Consider the following 5199-nt stretch of genomic DNA (forward strand, 5'->3'; position numbering starts at 1 on the left):
TTTTTTAACTTCGTATCATTTCCTCTTCTCATCTGGGGCTTTATTGCCTATAAAAATAAGAACATGGGTGGCTTAACACTCAAAATTGGTTTTCGATTTGTATTCGTGAGAGGTTTTTTTGTGAGGATACTTTGCATCCGAAGGGAAATGTTTGCTTATATCCTCGTTCTTCCTTGTCTGTCCTAACCCCAGACTCTCTCAATCAGCATTCTCTCACTTCCTCTTTCCTCTGCTCTTCTTCCAATACCACTAACTTCACATACCAAGCTCCGAGCAAAGGTAGCGGTAACTAAAGCAAGTGCCCAGTGCTTCCTCTTCGCCACCTGCCTTGGCCGTGTTTCTCCTGTTCAAATCAGCATTCTCCCAGGTGTTAGCCAGCTCAGTTCCTGCTCAGGTCTCAGCTCACACTCTCCTGTTTCTGCCTTGTTGCTGTGTTCCGGCCACACTGGCTTTCTTGTTTTCCCACAGACTTTCAGAGTCATTCCCACTGCTGGGTTTTCCCTGTCCTATCTGCCTGTATCAGATATTTGCTCTCTTCTCCTGTGGGGCTCTGCTACATTTACTTTCTCGGCAAGTGTGTCCCTGATCACTGTATCTAAAATAGTTACTGTCACTCTATTCTCTTCCCTTCTATTTTTTTCATGGAACTTATCTCAAATTATTTGCTTATGGCTTTGTCTTTGTTCTGTAAAGTGTGAGAGTCACGGGGACAAGGGACTTTGTCTTTTTTATTGACATAACCACTGCCTGGCACACAAAGTACTCAGTAGCTACTCGTGAAATGAGTCATTAACCTCCAACTTTGTATTTGCTATTGATGCTGCAATGGTGACTTTCCTTGCTTGGGAACCAGAAGTCGGTCTATGAACTGGTAATGCACAGAGCAGGAAAAGTTAGTGCTGCTAATTATTGCTTGGGAAAAAAAGCCATGTGACTTTTATTTTCCTTACCCAGGGGCAAGCTCAGTAATATCCCCATTTCGCCTTTAGTATTCTATTTGGTTGCTCTTTTGAAGTCCGCTTGCCACCTGCCTGTCTGCCTACTTCCTCCCCACCTCCCTTCTTTTCTTCCTTTTTTCTCCTAAAATTGCCTTTGATTATTACTTAAATTGAATTTTCTCTGATTCAGATAAGAGGGAATACAGGGTGAGTCACCCCGAGATCCTTTAGAGGTGACAATCTGGGAGGTCATTGAATCACACCTTCCAGTTTCTGGATGAAGAAGCAGGCTGGGAGGCTATGACTTCCCCCAAGGTTCCAGTCGGTGACAGAACTGGGACTTCAGGCCCAGATTTTCTGGTTCCCAATTCAAAGCCAAATGCTTCGAAATCTGTATTTAGTTGTTGACTGACCAATTACATGAGAAATACCCTCACTCAGATTTATTTGGAAAAGTAAACGCAAGTGTGCACTGCATGTCGTCTTAAGCCTTCGATGTGTGTCAGCTTTTGTGTCCCCCCCTCTTCTCTCTAGCAGTCCTGGCTGTTCTCATGGAGAACTCGCTCTTTCCCTAGCTGGGCTAGCGTTCGCCTCTTCATTCAACGTTAGATCCTCTTCAAAGCCATTTGGCTTTCAGCTCTCGCATGACCAAAATTGTGTAGATTAGTGAAACTTTAAAAGCTTTATTTTTAAAAATTACTCTAATTTTTAGAGACTGATGTTTCCTTGTTATTGAAGTGTGTATATCACGTTTTACGTCAAAAATGTAATCCTTTCTTTAAATTACATTAATACCTCTACCGTGTAGAAAAAAGTTTGACCATAAGATGGTCATTATTCATGATACAGGAGTGATGTTTCTAATTTTAGATAAAATGGAAAGGATTTTAACAAAGAAAAAACGAAACAATAAAAAAAGAAAAAAAAAAAATAAAACACAATTTTTTAAAAATCACACAAAATGACAGCAGAGGGAGCTATTGAGGTTTGATTGCATTTTCCATTGCCTCGGTTGAGGTTTGCGCTTTTGTTTTTCTTTAAACGATAATATTTTGACACACTTTCTCATCTCAATTATCAACATTCAGGAAAAGTTTATCAGATCGGAGGACATATATGCAGTTTGAGGGCCTGCAAAAATGAGGCTTTGTTCCTATCTGCCTCCCTTCAACTCCCTTATCATCTGCAAAAATCCTATAAAAGTAGTTGGTAAAACCAAAGGAATGGCAATTTTATAGTTGTAACTTTAGAAATGAGTTGACTCCATTGGTGTAAATCTGGGTCGTTAGTGTCAAATGCTCCACAGGCCACTGCCCCAAATTGTGTTTTTTTTCAGGTTTCCTGGAGGCCTCCTAAGTCTCTGAGGGCTTGCTTGTGTGATGACTGTCGTTCTGCCCTGCTTCCGTTACGTGTGGTGGAACACGAGACCTGAAAGGGTTAAAATGCACAGCATTTAATGAAGAACTCTCATTAGAAGGGGGAGCGGTCGAACTGGACTCGATCTGCTGTGCGCATGTGTGCCTTCGCGTGTGTATTATGTGGGGGGAGGGAAGTGGAACAAGGTTGTTTCAGGCCTTTCTCCACGATCTGTCACACTCATGCGTATGATCTGCTTCTGCTTTGATGTCTCCGTCTCTCTGTACCCCACCTGCTCACTCCGTGCCTCCAAACTGGACCCTCAGCCTCGGGGTTCTCCCCACTCCAAGCCCACCCTCCACACTTCAACCATAGTCTTCATTTCTTCACCACTACGTACTCAGAATTCCCCTTCTAGGAATTTCTCTTTGTGCATAAGTGCACAGAAGATGTGTGGGTACGTGGGGATGCTTCTTGCGGTATTATTTGTGATAGCAAATTTAAAAATGGGCACAAATCTGTTCATTTAAAAGATAAATTGTGAAATTTCTTCAATGAAACACTATATCGCCATTAATGCTGATGTGGGAAGATGTTACATTTTCTTAAACATCTCATGGCACATATGATCTGTATGATTTGTAATATAAGTTTTAAAATTTAACATACTTTAAGTATAAGATTTACATATAATTTTAATACATAATTTAGATTTAAAGCAAAATTTAAAAAGATTTTATAGATAAAGTTTCTGGAAATGAACACAAGACATGATAGTGGCTACTTCTAAGTGTGGTGCTAGACTTGCAGGGTTTGGGGTTGAAAGAGGAGGGAGATTGTGCTTTTTTGTCTTATATCCTTTTGGTTCAAACTGTCTAAGAGCTTATACTTGCAATTAACAAACTGATTTAATTTTAATTGAAATGAATATATCTAGTGATCTTCCACGATTGACTCCCAGCTTCGGTGTCTCGCTAAAGTCTCTCATTACTGTCACCTAACACATACATATACAGCCTTGCAGGCAGGTAGCCTCGCATAGACTAACTTTTATTTAGAATTCATAACTTTGCTTAGATTAACCTGTAAGCCCACTTAGATCGCTCTGGATGCTAGAGTTTGTGTAACCATGTCCTAGAACTTGCTAAGAGTTTAATGGAAGGGCTGAGACTTAAACTTTCTTCCACACCTATGCCAGGGCTGTGTTTTCAGGGAGAAACCTAGGAAATTTGCAGGACCTGGGTTCTGATGGGGCCCAAAGTGCCTGGAGCCAGCCTGAAGCAGCCTGGAGATGCTATATTGACCACTTTATGAACTATTCCCATTATGCTCACACTAGAATACTAAAATCTCTCCGCCCAGGTATTTATAGGCAAGTTTGCTAACTGCGCATGTGCAGGAATGTCTCCACCTGTGCACGTGGCGAGGATGCTCACTGTGATGTTTATGTGTGATTCCCATGAATAAAGACTGATGTGATCCTTTGTTCTGGGACACACCACCTTGGGAAAGTGATGCCCCCAGTCTTCCCGTGTGTCTTTGCCTGCCAGCTTGCAATAAAGTAGGTTCCTTCTCATAAAACCTGGGAGGTGTCTTGGCTGGCCACCACTGAGCAATTGGACCCAGCTTGGGCTGGTAACTTATCCCTTTGGTCTGATCTCCATGATGAGCAGATAGATCCGTGGTGCTCACTGAACTGTAATCCTCTTCTCCACTGGAGGCAGCTTCGAATAGTAGAAACAGTAGGGGCTTTGATGTCAGGCAAAACTGGGTAAAAATCCCAACTCAGCCTTGACCTGCTGGATGATATTGGGCAAGAAATTTAACCCCCTTTAGCCTGAGTTTCTTCACCATCAGAGTGGGAATATTGATGTCATTCTTTCAAGACCGTTGCAAGGGGCACAGTGAATTTGAGCAAAGGCTCATAGTATGATAACCGGCAGACATAGGCGCCTGATAAGAGGGAACGGGTATTTTTTTTGAGGATGGAGGTAGTTTTCTCCATTCTTCTAGCTTTGACACTTTGTTGAATAAATGCAGTAATGCTTTTTACATCAGGTGTGTCTGCTGTGGCATGACATCATTCTCGGTATCAAATTGTACCTATATTGTGTCTCATTCACTTCAAGCTGTGCTCTCAGCCAGCAATTTCGGATGAATGGTCTTGATTGTGGCTGGATATCAAAGACTGCTGACACATTTCTAATGGGCCTCTGATGGCTTAGCTCAAAGGGGAATCTGATGGTGACATCCAGTCACCATGTTAAGAAGAGCACAGTTCTAGAAAATTCAGAATGAAGATTTTTCTTGAATAGACTGTATAGGTAGTTTCTATCACTGATGGTGTGAGTTTTTTCTGGTCAGCGTGAAGCAGCGACGGGCAGTCAAGTTGGTGCTGTTCCTGAGCGCATTGGAGATAGCAGATAGATTTGTCATTTTAGCAATGTCACCCTTGCCTTATGGATTATCTCCCTTTTAAAGGCACTTCCCCCATATTGCTTTTTATTACGCTTTATTTTTGAAATTATAAGCAGCATTTGTGCTGTAGCAGAGGCTTGTCAACACAAAATTTTGAACGAGTGAATTAATCTATGATTTTTGCCCAAGTCTGATAATATTCCCAAGCATCTAATTTTATGTCATTTTGTTTAATGAGGTATAATCAAACATTTTCTTCTGCTTCTTGAGAAGCATTTAGATGGCAAGAACCACTGATCAACTTGATTGTCCCATAAAGATATAAATGCTACTGGCAGAGTTCACTTGTGTAGAAGATGATTCTGGAACCTGGTGCTGCATTAATGTGATAAGGCGATGCATCCAGGTGAGTGAAATGCATGTCAGAAATAGATCCCATAAAAATTCAGTGCCGCCTGTCTCCTTTGGTTTCTTCCAGCAACAAGCG

This window comes from Pteropus vampyrus, unplaced genomic scaffold (assembly GCF_000151845.1).
Source record: "Pteropus vampyrus isolate Shadow unplaced genomic scaffold, Pvam_2.0 Scaffold99, whole genome shotgun sequence".
Lineage (NCBI taxonomy): Eukaryota > Metazoa > Chordata > Mammalia > Chiroptera > Pteropodidae > Pteropus > Pteropus vampyrus.